The sequence below is a fragment of the Equus quagga genome, chromosome 9 (assembly GCF_021613505.1).
Source record: "Equus quagga isolate Etosha38 chromosome 9, UCLA_HA_Equagga_1.0, whole genome shotgun sequence".
NCBI lineage: Eukaryota > Metazoa > Chordata > Mammalia > Perissodactyla > Equidae > Equus > Equus quagga.
The window spans coordinates 14583996-14597044 of NC_060275.1; the positions used below are offsets into that span (position 1 = coordinate 14583996).

At 43.5% G+C, this 13049-nt stretch overlaps 1 protein-coding gene across 4 annotated transcripts in view; it reads left to right on the top strand.

Annotated features, from left to right (window-relative positions):
- The window catches only part of BCL2 (BCL2 apoptosis regulator), a 170882-nt gene that overhangs the window by 107400 nt on the left and 50433 nt on the right, over positions 1-13049 (top strand). The gene's annotated exons all lie outside the window — the stretch shown is intronic.

The window sequence follows — 13049 nt, forward strand, 5'->3', positions numbered from 1 at the left end:
CAGTGACCATTGAGCACCTGCCATAGGACACGCACTTTTCTGGGTGCTGAAGATACAGCTGAACAGATAAAAATTCCAGCTCTTTTGAGGCTTGTATGCCGTTGGATGGTGTTAATAAATGTGCCCCCAAAATTAAACTCTTAGCTTTTTAAAAATTTGGATTACCATAGAAGCCGAAAGCTAAAGGAAAAGTGAACTGACATTTATTGGCTGTCTGAAACTTTTCATGTGCTGCCTTGGGTGCGTTATCTCATGCAATTAGCCCAACGTCCCTATGAAAGATGAATATGATGATCTTTATTTTGTACAGCTTAGGAACCAAGGTCTAGGAATGTAATCTGTCTTGCTCAGGGCCTTGCTAGTAAGGAACTAAATCTGCGTTGGTCTTTTCAATACCATGCTAGATATGATTATATCCTTTTAGAGCCACGTATTTGATGTGTGGCCATCACACTATCACGGAAAAATAAGTTGAAAAACCTTAGGGCACATTTTTGCCAACATTACTAATAAATATCAAGAAATGTAATTTTGGGGACTCATTTGAAATGTAATTTGAAGTCTGTGTTCCCTTTACCATTTATGTCAATTTATTTAAATTTCTGAGTAGCAGGAATCACTCTAGTACACTCTAGTTTCATAGCAAGCATCTTCTATGGAACACCTCACCCCAGATTAGCTATTTGATGACCACAATAACATGTGCTTCTCAGATAACACATGACCTCTCATTTGGCTCAGAACTTAGTGGTTGACTTGGCTAAAAATAGGTCCTCAATGGTGGAGTGTGACATTCATCACGGGGTGCTGATATTTGAGAGTTTTTCTCTTCATATCATGAAACATGCCCATATGTGGCTGCAGAATTGGTTAACCTCGTTTCTTTGATGAAACGCATTAAGAATTTCAGAGATAGTTCCCTGTATTTTTGTCCCCAAAAGTAGTTAACAGGAGAAGTATGGAATTTGCCAGTGCTTGGGGAGCCAAACCCTTCAGTGTATCTAAACACAGAGTAGACTGTAGCCATATTTCTGGGAAGGAGTGACACACTATATTGAGTCTGGGAGCTGGGGCAGGGTCAAGGGAGAAGGTCTCTTGTTGACTTTGGTCTCCACCAAACCAGTGTGATGTGATGGCATGTGCAGTGGCCGTGGTGTCACACGCTCATGTCATTCCACAAACCCAGATGCATTAGCGCTTCCCAGAGCCTCACTGATTGGGTGAGGGGTCTCAGGAGACGCGTGCGCTTGAGCCACCCCTTCCCTCCACTCTCTTTGGTCATCTCTCTAGTTTGGGGTCTTTGCAAAAGAGTTATGTTTCAGTTCATCTTATCACCCTCAATACTTCCCATCACCCTCAGGATAATATCCAAATCCCTGGGTCTGATTTACAGAGTCTTTCACGCCCTGACCCCTTCGCAGCTCTCAAGGCTCATCTCTTATCACTTACCCATTGCTCACAGGCTACATGGGCTGAATTCTGGATCCTCTAACGCAGCAAGCTTAGCCTTTCTTGGGGCCCTCAACTACCTGTGACCTCTACCTGGATTACACTGCTCCTAATTGTTCCAGAGTCACTCCTTCTTGCCTTGCACATCTGTTTAAGTGCTGCTTTCTCAGAGAAGCTCCCCCTGACCTCCCACTCCTTCCCTCTCTATCACCATACTTTGAGCCTCTGGGTATTTTCTTATTAGACAGTCAATGCTTTGCGTATTTATTCTTTCAGCTCTGTGGCAGCAGGGACTGGGCCTGTCTGATTCCCACAACAACGCAGCACCTAGAGCACCGAGCACTAGTGGTTGAATGAACAGTTGTCAAATGCTGGAAGAAGGCACTCAAATTGTAGTTGATTTAAATGTCGCAAACTATATTTTTTAGGTTATTTTTTGATAATGCAAAAGAAATAAAAACCACATCCTTTTTTAAAAAAAATTTCACATTTCACCTCAACATTTAGCCACTTCTGATTAGTCAGAGATTAATTAATCACAGACAGCAGCCTGTCCGAAGGGGATCCGAATGCACTGCTTTTTTAAGCTTTGCAAACCCACTGTCCTAAAACCTTACTCTCTGGCACTGATTTCAGAATCTCCACTTAATGCATCAGAAAACCTTAGGGCTTATCCTGAACTTCAAGGCTGGCTTCCCTCCTTCAGTCAGCAGCTGCTCTGCACGAGTACCCTCCATGAGCGATTTCACAGAAACCCGCCTCAGATACTTAAATTGAGTTTGATGTATTTCACACACACACAAAAAGCACTTTTTCATTTGAGTCGGTTAGTGACGCTGTTGAATACAAATGACCTGTTCCTGAATGTACTGGAACCTCTCTAAAATTTTTCTGGCTAGAAAGTAGAATTCAGTAGAAGATAGACCTGTCATAGACAGACCAAGGGGATTTATAGTTACTAAAATAAAGATTCTGAAAAGTGGTTTCATTTGCTGGGGTGGCCCTGTGAGTTCTGGGCTCGGAAACCATCTCCAGGGGGTTGGCCTTCAGAAAGGGAGCGGGGAGAATCCCTTCTTCCTTTGCAGGGGGGTGGGGTGGGGCAGGGCGGTGGCTGTGGGGTTGTGGTCCTGCTATCTGAAAGTGAGATGTGGATTTTGGTAGGTGGAGACGTAAGTCCCACAGTACTGTTGGTGTCCAGCTTCTGGTACTTTCTGGAAGATATCTTTGTACTTGGGGATCTAACTTTATTAATATTGGAAGAAAATGTAGATTGAGTTTCAAAAATCTGACTTTTGGAAAACTTTTAGAAAAAAATATTTTAAAATAAATTAGAGGCTACCTTTGTGTTAGCAAATCACAGGGAATATATTGTGGCATAAAATCATTTAGTCAAGCTTTGCGTTACAAACCAATTACTTATTTGGTCTAATCTCGATGGGGTAGCTGTTCACTGGGAGATCATTAATAGGGATGGACTTAAGAGAGTTACGCTGGTTTCTGATGAGGGGAATAATGAGAAATAGCTCTTTTTCAGATTTTTTAGCCTGGGAGGGGGGCATCTTTTCTTTTGCCCAGTTTGACAGTAGGAGTGAAATGAAGAATAAGAACTTTGATGGTGAGGTCAGGGATGAGTAATATGGTAAATCCCAGTTTATCTTAAATACAGTAAATTCTCCAGTTAGCTAGAAAAAGAGTGAGGTATTCTGGTTAACTTAACATCCTGTTTAACTTAGAGGTACCCAATAGACCACTGGTCTGTGACTAATTTTTATAGAATGCAAATACAACAAAATATACATAACACCAAGACTACAGCAGACACGTGTACCTCTTTTAGTGATTCAGAAGGTATTTAAGGATCTTGCCAAGCTTCGGGGTCATCAAGAACCCCCAGTTGTCTTGGGGCTGTTGGAAGGCTGGCCTTGCATCTCCTTGAAGGAGAAGCAAGGGAGGGGGAAGGGGGTTGGGAGGGAGAGAGGGGAGGGGACTTTGTTCGCCAGAGGTGAAGGACAGTTCTTATTTTCCCAGGTCTCATCAGGCAATCTGTGAGGCTTTTATTGGGCTTATAAATACGAATACACAGACCCTAAAATGAGATAATGTATGTGAGGTACCCAGTGCTGAGCTTCACACATGGAGAAGCCTTGAGTTAAGGCAAGGTAACTTGAATGTGCTTATCTGTGATTGCTTTGCTTTATTGTTGCTTTTTTCTTTGGGGGGTCGGGAGCTTTCCCTACGCCTCCATCTTGGCTGGAGGAGCTTTCTATACCTAAGCTAGGACAAGCAGGAACTCTTTGACCTCCAGCGTTGTTTGCATTTTTAAATGAAGCATCTACAGATGAGAACTGCATGGAACTATCATGAAATAAGGGTAAATATTGAAGGGTAGATAAATTTCAATCAGTTAATAGTATGACTTCAGATTGTACCCTTCTTCTCTGGGACAAGTCTAGAAGGAGAGAGAATTAGGAGAAGCAAGTGTAAGAAAGTCTCGGGTTTCTTTTCAAACACTATTAAAGGAATGGTATATTCTTGTAAATTTTTTAGAAGACAGTTTGACCTTAATTTTGTACTAAGTTATGTAGCCTTTAACTCAGCAATTTCACTTATAAGAGTTTTTCCTGCATACATGTAAGGACATCCGTTGTAGCATTATTTATTTTGTTTCTGCTACAAAAGTGAAAAAACAAACTGGGCAAGAAAAAGAAATATCTGTGTAGGAGACTGACTAAATGATGGTAAATTGATATTATGAGGTACAGTACAGATGTTAAAAAACGTGATAGGTATATATGAAATCACATAGAAAGATGCCCGAGATTATTGTAGAGTGAAAATTTTGACATCTGTGTGGAGAGTATGATCTCATAGATGAGAAAAAAAATTACACACACGTAGATACGCATGTTTATGTGTAGCATTTTCTGGAAGGATACACAATATACTGTTCCATTAATATAATACAGTGTAATAATTATGAGTATTATAAGTTAAAATTAATACTTATGACAAATTAAGATTAGTTGACATAAATGTATTGTTTATAGTAAAACGGGTTTATTAAATTACTTAAAAGTTTGCTCTCTTATGTTTAAGTATTTTCTAGTTTGCATTGTTACTTGCTTATTCAGACCTTTATGCATGTCATATATACAATTAAACTTCAGTCCAGCTTATGGTCATTCACAACTTCCAGATTGATGCTTTTACCGTTTCTCTAACAGTGTTAAAGACGGTGGAGACCACAATAGCTTTAATTATTGAACCCTCAGTATGTCCTAAACACTTGTACTTATAGTTTCCCTAACCCTCACAAAATCCTGAAAGATGATGAGGAAATGGGGGCTCTACCAATTTAAGTAACTTGCCAAAGTTGTACAACCAGGAAGTTTGGGAGTTAGCACTCGAGCTTGGTCTAGCTCCAGAGACCATGCTATCTCCATATGCCGTTCAGCCTGAGATATGGCGCGGGGGAATTAATTTCTCAGCGAGTCTGTTTTGCTGTTGAAACAGATCGTTTTGAAAAAAGATATAGTAGAAAACATGCTTTGTCTGCTCTTATTCTTGCTTTCTAGCACATTCTACTCACCATGTTATTTATTCTGTGCTTCACGTTTCTCTGAATTTTGAACGTATACTTACAAAGCTAATGGAAACTTCCCAAGCTCGTTTGATTCTGCTGATATTTCCATAATGCGAACGCCAGCCCTATGTTAGCAGGGCCAAGTGGAGCATGCCATCTGAAAACTGTTCTAGCCTTCAGGGTTGGACCTGAGTCAGATGAGAATGCCATACCATTGTTTATTTTCTTGAGATAAAGAACAAAGAAAAATAAAAGAGCAAAATCTGCTTTTGAAAACATTCAAGTAATGTAATTTTTATTAGTTAAACTAATTTTTGGCTTGGCCTGGTTTTGATTTAAGAGATTTCCACAGTTCCATAGGGTACACCCGGGGTGGCCATATAGAAGTAACAATAACAATCATAGGAAGGCCGTTTCAAGCCCTCATCAGCCCTTCTTGCTTTTCTCACATTCTTCATCCCTTCTTTCATTCAACTCTTTTTCAAGACTTGGTCTGTATCTGAAGGTGATCCTGGCATTTTCAACCCAGTAAGATAAGTGGGGTGGGCATAGGGGGCCATGCCCACCAAATAATAGGCATCCGACCCAGTTTTAGGAAAGACCTTTTAGAGGAAATGATAGCTAAATTGAGTCCTGGAAGAGAAATAATGGAAGCGCCCAGTTATCTAGGAAGAGAGAACAGAATGTGCAGAAGCCCAGAGGTAAAAGAGAACTCGGTGCATCTGCACAATCATGAGTCTCCAGGTGTCTGCTCTTCTCTTTTGAATGAGGACATTGACTAAGATGAGTTCCTTGACCTTGTTAATGGCTCATCATTTAAGTAATCCTAGGGTACAGCAACATTCCTAGAATAAACAGCTTTGTTTCTAAACACGCCTCCAACACTATTATTGATACTGTGGGTATTGAGGACTCTTTTGTCTCGCGTATCTGGTCATACCTGTTCCATCTTCCTAAATTCATAGTGGCAGATGACACACCTGGGCACGGCGAAATCTTTAGGGATGCGTGTAGAAGGAAGCGATAACTGCTGATTCTTGAAAAGGCACTGTTGGCATAATATCCTTTTTACAATAACAGGGAAATGCTCAAGGCTGGAGTTTCTGTTTTTAATAACAAAGATAGATATTCACATGAGGGCAGGATAAAAGAAAACAGAATGCTCCAGCCTTAGGCTAAGCATTTGAGCTACTTTTATTTGTCACTGACAGAAACATCAAATCCAACTCTCCCTCCATTTCTCTTTATGCATCCAGCACTAAGGCCTGCTACTAAATCTTAAGTTCTGTTAACTCCTGGCAATGCATAAAGCTAGTTTCCCAGTTTATAAACACCATAGTTTGGGGCTCTCTATCCTCCAGCTAGCTGAGGAAACCTTTCTTTGGAGTTGTTTTCCTTACTCTGACTATTTTCTCATTTAGATTCATTGTTGGCTCATAAATATGAAAACTGAAAAGGTGAAGACCAAATTTGGAAGTTCATGTGTGCAAATGCACTAATCAACCTGAGAAAAATAATAAAAAAATATATATTGGACTTCAGAAAGTCAACTGAGTAAAAAAGGCAATTGTACTTATAGTTTTAAAATAACAGATCTGTTCTGGTTCTAGGTCAGCCATAAATGGAATTGTAAAGAAAGGATACCAAATAATATATGGTTAATATTTAGGGACAAGAATGGTCATATCATATACAAAAGGAATTTAGCTAAAAGAGAAATAGTAAAATGCCGTTCTTTTGATTGTCGGCAGATTTCCACTAATTATAAATTAAAGGCAGTCAATCCATCCCTTAGATTAAAAAGCTAGTTGAAAACTGAGAATCCTGTAGTAAATATTAAGCATTGCAGGGCCCATTAGTCACATGTGTATAATAAAGACAATAAATGGGCCTAAGTATTGCTATGATGAGATGTGTATAAAGCACTCTGAACTCCACAGAAGTAAGCAAAGTATAAATAGATAGCATGCTCAGGCGGAGAGAAAATCGAGTGCTATTTTAGCACTTGGGCGAGTGATAATTTATTGTTCCGCCTCTCCAGTTGAGTCAATGTTTATATGGCGCTGTACATTAACTGAGACAAAAATAGTCCGTGCGCATCACTGTCTTGGATAGATTACTGAGTGATCAGCAGAAAGTGTACCAAACGACCGCTCCCCTACACGCGAGGGATTTATAATATTTTAAATATTCATCCTAGAAATCCAAGCTGTTTTGACAATCTTGTCTAGTAATAAATATGGCTCCAACAGAGGCAGTGTGGCATATGTAATGGAAAAAGATAGTAAAGTGGTTAACATTCCAAACTCAGGGTTTGGATTGATTGGATTCAAATCCCAGCTCTGTCACTTACGAGCTGTGTTGACCTTAGGCAAGTTACTTAACCTCTCTGTGCGGTGTTTTCCTCATCAATAAATGGGGTTAACAATAGTGCTGACCTCACGGGGTTGTTGTGGAAGTGAAATGAGTTAATACAATAAAGGATTTAGATAGTGCCTGTCGCAGAGCAAGCGTAAATGTCTTCATGTCTTTCCTCATCCTTTTCCCTTCTGCATGGATCTCTTTTAATGACCATTTCTTGAGCACCTCTCATGTGTCAGGCACTTTGTTCCCACGCCGCTTAACCTTACCCCTACCTTCTGAAATCACAGCCAAGCCGTTCAACTCGAGTCAATTTGACTTCAAGACCCATCCTTTTTATCACAACGCCAAGCTGCTTTTCCTTAGAAATACTTCTTTCAGAAAGCCTTTCGAGATCAACTACACCTAATTCTGGCTCACTCCTTTATCAGTTTGGGCTATATTCTTATGGGTGACATTGAATATGTTTGATCATTTCATGTATATATCTCCCCAACTAAATCCTGTATTCTTTGAAAGCAGGTGTCTCTCATAACTCCTTCTGGGCCCCCTTTTGACTGACTTTAAGTCTGATTATATCTGTATCAGGCGTGGCTGAAGGAAAACAGATCAGAATTTATATCAGCTGTGAAGTTTTCCGTATCGCTAAGGAGTGGAACAGATGCTCGCCGCTCCTGGCGCCATGGAAATCACGCACAGCATCCAGGCCCTGTAAAACGCGGGTCATTTCTGAATCTACAGTCTTCACTCAAGAAAAAGTCTAGAAATTCAAGAAGTAGTCATGGAAAACTTTAAACAATTTGTTGGGCTGTCACCACAGGAAGACTAAGAGTGTGACCTCTAAGAGACCTCCGAGGGTGGCATTACTTAGTAAATTCACCACAGTCCAGGGTCTGAACCTCATCCCAGTGGCTCAAAGACCTGATTTGCTCATTCCCCAAGGATAGATCTATCTCTCAGAGGCTGACTCCTCTTAACAGCCCACTGGACAGGTGTTCAAACCAGAATGCCAGTGTATTCCTTGTGATGCGACATGAATGCTTACCTGCCCCAGCCCATGCTCTCCCTGTGGGCAGATTTTCTTGGGAAGCCCAGATCTTGCTTGAGCTTCAGAGGTAGCTGGTTGAGCACTGAATGTGAACAAAGGAAATTAGGAGACTGAGCTGGTATCAAGCTAACCACACCAAGATGATGTCACACGTTTACTCCTAAGATTGCCTCGGCTAGTTGGCCAAGGTTGACATGGACATTGCCAACGTTGGCCTCTCCAGCTCCCTGACCGACAGCTCACAAGTCTCTGTTCTGATTGGCATAGTCATCCCCTCAAAATGTCCATTGGGTTGCAGTCAGACATTTCAGGATCGGATCCATTCTGTTTCTTTAAGGAACCTTCTTTTCTGCTCTGGCCACCATTTATCTGCGCCTGTATAGTCCTGGGGTCAGGGCGTGTTTGAGGGGCAGAGCCTCAATGGAGGCTTTTCTACACAGTGGAATGGGGTGTTGGTGCTCCACGACAAGCTCCCTTCAAAAGAAGCTCAAAGTCAGGCAATAAGAGAGGAGTACAGTTATTCTTGCTAAAATAAATCACACCGCTTAATGTACACAAGAGATAGGAAAGAGAAGAGAGCAAAGGAATTCTCTCCAGGCAAATGTTTACTGTTCCAACTGCATGATTACAGATGTCCATATAGAGTTCTCAGACACATATTTTCAAGCTCCCCACACCCGTACGGAGACGATGTCACGATTTCCCCTTCCTCTGAACCCCTGCCGCACATGGAACCATTCAAATGCCACCCTTGCCTTCAGTCACCTTTTTCAGAGTTGGTTTAATTCTTGATGTCTTTGAAACTCCTCTCATTTAGAAGCTACTTCAGCTCTCTGAGGTACCCGTGGGCACAGCTGAGTTGGCACCCAAGCGTGGGGCCCCCATCTGCAGCTGTCTTTCATGAGGAACAGCTGTCCCGAGCCGAGTGAGTGATCCCTCTGTCCCTAACCATCTCTGTGCACCCCCCTTATGGAATGGCTCAGCTAACATGGAGCCTCGTGGGGTCTGGGGCATGTCCCACGACACCAGCTCCTATGGGAGGCTGGTTTTCCTCACCTGGGGAGCTGGGGGAGCAGACACACCACCTCACCTCTTCTTCTCTTCTGTGTTCCTGGCCCACAGCCGATGAGAGGGATGTCCAGAGGGGTCTTTTCCTGCCCTTCCTGGTGGCTTGCACTTGGGGAGTGCCCTTGCCCCTCTGCATTCTGCTCTGCCAGCTGGTCTTACTCCGTGTGGAAAGCTTCATGTTTGTTATCCTTCTCCAGCGTTTCCTTGTCCGTGGCAAGTAGTGGGTTTAAGCCCCACCTTCAGTATGACATGCATTTGCACATTCGTTGGTGACCTACGTGCACCAGGCTTTGTTCCAAGTGCTGGAGATACAACAAGTGCTTTCCACAGCAGTACCATGACTTCAGTGTGTTGCAGAGGCCTGCAGATGTTTTCGTAATGCTGTTTCCAGCCTGCTCATCCCTGATGGGCTGCAGTCCGTGTTACACATGGAGTCCTTTGCAATAAGATTTTTTTGTCCTCAGGCAAATGCCCAAGGTAGGAACATGAGGTTTTGTTACAGTCTGAAAGACATCCTTAAGAAGACTGGTGCAAAGCAGAGTTGTACCTAAAATTTTCTGTGCTCCATGGGGTGTGTGTGTAATAAAACTGGGGAGCCGGTTTGCAGAAGGGGCCGATGATACAAGTTTATGGTCTACTTTATGGTGTGGATCTCACTGGGAGAGCCGAGTTTGCACAGCCACTCCTTGTTTCAGGCAGTTTAAGACGCACGGAGGCTGTGATAACTGCTCCCCTTCCTGTTGGCCACCCCGTGGACATCTCCTGGTCCTGAGGGAGCAGTGTGTGATTTCCCATAGTCCGTCGGCAGAGACCTGCCGAGGCATGCTTTGCCCATCCAGGTGATGGGATGCTCGCTCTGTGTGGTCAGCAGGTACAGCCAGGTGTTCTCTCAGCTGACGTGGCCACAGTGTTGCTGGAGGCCACTTCATGCTTCTTCATCATGCTCTATTTAAAACAGGGGGCCGGTGGTCAGCCACCTTTTCAGCCCGAGCGTGGCTAGGCGGATTTCCTGATTCTGCAGGCCTAAGGAAGGCAGGTCTCCTCAATCTTAGCTGCACATTAGAATCACCCAAGAGTAGTTAAAAATCCTGAAGCCCAGGCCACATCCCAGACTAATTCCGCCAAACTCTCTACGGGTGGGACCCGGAACTCCCTGAGTGATATCACTGTGTTAATGAGACTGACTGCTCTCAGGGAAAGGAGAAAAGGTGAAGACAAAGCAAGATAAGAGGGAAGAATGATCAGGAAGGAGAGAAGAGACTAAGGGCTGCCCAGGTGTGGGGGAGAGGGGTGGTCCAGCCAGCAGGTGCCCAGTGCTCACCTGCGAAAGGGTCAAGGCCAGCTGAGCGCCTGGCCCTCTGGCCCCAGCCCGGGATAGGAATGTGAGGAATTGCGGCAGCACTGGGATTCAGGTGCGGTGAATGCATCTGGTCTTTCCATCAGATAAACTACTTACTAGCTATGTCTCCCTAAACAACAGTTCACTTGAAACCCTCTGAGCTTCTGCACCCTCAGCAACGAAAGAGAGATGTTCACTCCTACTTCAGGGTCATGGTATGGATTTGATGGAATGATGGTGAAGTTGGGCACATACCAGGCGTTCCGCAAGTGGTGACTTAATAATAAGCATTAGGAGAAATTTCCATTTCTATTTCAATAAAATTTCACCAACTCTTCTCACAATTATTTCCCTCCACTCTCCTGAAAGGCAGAGGTTCTGGAACGTTGGTTTAGGAGAGCTGATACAAAGCATGGAAGGGCCCAGGCTGCTGCATTGTCACCACGCTCCAAGGTGATTCTGATGCAGCCAAAGCCGGAACCTTGCTGTCAGATAACACAGAATCCTCACCATCTGTAGGTGAGGACATGGAAGGTCAAAGAGAGGCATGGGGGATGCTCTGCAGCTGAGTCTCACCAACTTCCACTTCTTGCTTCTCACCTCCTAGTTTCCTGAACTTTCTAATGATTTCAGTGAACTTCTGCCCCACCCCAACATAGAAAAGAGGGGTCTGTGAGGCTCGTTGGGGCTGGCAGCCACACAGCAGGGTAATTTTGGCTAGGTTCCACCTTTCATTTACAAGTCAAACTGAGAAGAACTCTAAAACTGGCATCCTCTGAATTAGTAACCCTTAGCCAAACAAGCCGAAAACTTTTTCCTTTCTGACTGCAGAGGCAAAAAATGAGTTGTCTCTCTCCCTTTTTGTACTCGATCGCCCTCTCATCTGGAGCCTTCGATCATCAGCTCTGGGAGTGCAAAGTGAGACAAAGCCCCCTCTCAGCATTCGTATTTATTTTTAAAGGCATAAGAAGCCCCTTGGACCACAATGAATCAAAGAGTCTGTGCATTGACGGGTTTCCTTGGGTATTGTGAGAACATTGGTCTGTGGGAACCCAAAGGACCCTCAGTGGATTTACTGCTTATTGTTTTTGTTGTAACTATAGTAGGAAAAAGGATGTGTCTGCCCATGGGAGCAGCTACTGCAGGGGCCCTGCTGGAAAGACCTGGGAGCTGAGAGACATGGAGCTGTGATGATGGAGCCCCGTCATTAGAAGGGGTCCAGGGAGCATTGAGGGGAGACCCTCCTACTCTGCAGTGTAGCGTCAGTCCCCCAGGTTCTCTGAGGCAGAGTTGTCACCGAGAGCAGCCTAGCCGCTCAGCTGGCTGGCAGCAAATCTTCCCGTTGCCCTGGTTGGCCTGGGAAAGTGGAAAACACCATGGAGACTAAGCCTGGACTACAGGATGGGCAGGCAGCCCACCTCCACCCCTTCTCTCCAGGGGAGCACATGGTGCCCGGGAGCCCCTGCAGAGCAAGGGAGCAGGCGGGGTTCATTTCCCGCTTCGTGAAGGGGGAGAGGGGATTCCTGCTGCAGTTTTTGCTTAAGGACAAGAATTCCTAGCAACACTGAAGGCTTCTGCTTCATGGCAGGATTTTAATTTCTCTCCCCTGTTCTTCACGATTTGGCGAGGGTGCTCATTTGATTGAGAAAAGCAACTTGATAAATGACATTTATCTTCATATTGCTAAAACTCATTTTCCACAACCTGTCAGGGATTAATAAAATATCTGCTAGGAACCTTTAGAGTATTTGGAAGGGAGAAAAGGGAAAGGAAGGAAGGAATGTTGCAGAAATGTAAGGTTTTTAAATCATGTCAAAAATTGTGCTTAACTACCTGATAGATAACTAGCATAGATTGCCATATGCTTATTTAGCTGGGACCCTGGAGTTCTTTCTTGAAGGAACGGGGATATGAAACATTCGTCAAAATACCTGTTTGACATGTGTCAAAATACAGAATTCTTATTGAATGAGAAAACAGAAAGCTAAATGAATGAAGAGTCAGAATCATGGCACTCACACCAGTAATGACATTTCCTATCTATTGGGCACCTACTGTGGGCCAGGTTCTGTCTGAAGCACTGCACATGTCAGCTCATTTCATCTTCCCAAGAGACCTAACCTGTGAGTTAGGTACCATTATTATCCTCATCTTAGAAAGGAGGATGAGCTAACTTGAAAATCCTTGACTCGAACAATCCA